General features: G+C 31.3%; 1 protein-coding gene across 1 annotated transcript in view; it reads right to left on the bottom strand.

Moving 5' to 3' along the window:
• The window catches only part of LOC107618513 (V-type proton ATPase subunit D), a 2,300-nt gene extending 1,982 nt beyond the window's left edge, over positions 1-318 (bottom strand). Inside the window, exon 1 of the mRNA XM_016320609.2 lies at positions 169-318. The gene's annotated coding sequence lies outside the window, so the exon portion shown is untranslated. The remainder of the gene's footprint in view (positions 1-168) is intronic.

The raw sequence follows: 1,494 nt of genomic DNA, 5'->3' as shown, positions 1-1,494 counted from the left end.
TTGGTTTTCAATCAAATAGTTAGATGTGAGTGGATGATGATGCAGTACAATAGGAATTAATTTCAATAAAAAAAGATCAGATTCAGAATGGTGAAATTAAAATTTGAAAGCAACTCTGAATTGAGGGTAGCAGAAAGAGAGAGGAACATAGAAGAACTGGAGATTCACCTGCAAAGAGCAGTTGGCGCTCGAAGATCGATCAAGAGCAGAGAGAGAGAGAGAGAGAGAGAATGAAGCAAGAGAGAGAGAGAGAAGAGGCTTGCTTAATTAGAATATGATTTTTTTTTTCGGTGATGGATATGTGAGGTTTTCATATTTTTGTTTACCTGGACATGTTTCTGTGATTTTTATTTTTTATTGTTTATTAGTGGGCTTTATTTTTCTATAAATGGGCTTGTCAAAAAGGCCTAATAAACTCCCATTTAGACAAATATCGTGTTCGAGTCCAAAAAGAAGAAGTTTTTCTTTTTCATTATATATATGACACTTGCATGAGTGAGTTTTTAAATTTGGACTTGGGCCTTTGGCCCCTCAATCTACCAAAAAAAAATTTGGACTTGTTTTTTCAATCGAGACCTTCTGAGTTACTTAATCCACCAATTCTAGTATGTTTAATTGTTTATGGTTTGTTTCCTCTTTCCGGAATTTCCTAGTCTCTTCACTTGCAACTACATAATTGTGTCTTTAATTAAAATAGTGTTAGAAATGTGAGGAGTGTTGAAGTTAGTCCCACATCAAAGAAAGTAAGAAAGAGTGAATAGTTTATAAGATGAGAGACCCATTAATTTAATATCTTAAGGTTTTGAGTTGGATGTGGTGTTTTTTTATCTTATGTTCTCTCACTTGATAGAGTTGTGGCACAATGGATGCAAAGAAACACCCTCAAAATGTTGGGTTTGGACCTCACAAAGGAGAGAAAAAAAACCCAACAAAAAAGACAATGCATATTAGAATGGTGATGAGCTTCTACCACAAATATAGATGATTTCTACCATGACAGACATAGTGATAAATAATAAGTAGAATGACAACCCATGAGTATTATTTTTCAAAATTTCATAAACCGGCTTGTGAATATGTTGCTCTGTAATATTTAATGTTAACATGGTTAAGCTTCTTAAAAGTTTCTGATCTATTAGCATCTCTAAAGCCATGATGAGTACCAAATTTAAAACATTAATTAGAACGTTGCATTGACATTAGCATTAAGTCAATGCATAATTCGAAACACATACTCGTTGTTTAAATGTATGTTAAACATTTTCTTATAAAGGAATTTGAATATATTTCGTCAAATATGATTTTTCTTGCAAGGAATAATTGTATTATTGTTTATAACTCTTTCAAGTTTCAAACTTCCAAACCCAGGTTTGAGCTTGAATCTAATATTTTGGGATGTATAAGTCCGTAGCATATTGTTGGTTTTTTTTTTTAACATCTCAGTTTTTTTAATTATGTTTATTATTTAATTAATTAAGTTTATAATATATAATA

This window comes from Arachis ipaensis, chromosome B09 (assembly GCF_000816755.2).
Source record: "Arachis ipaensis cultivar K30076 chromosome B09, Araip1.1, whole genome shotgun sequence".
NCBI lineage: Eukaryota > Viridiplantae > Streptophyta > Magnoliopsida > Fabales > Fabaceae > Arachis > Arachis ipaensis.
The sequence above is the reverse complement of the archived record's forward strand: the minus strand, read 5'-3'. Positions and strand labels throughout refer to the sequence as shown.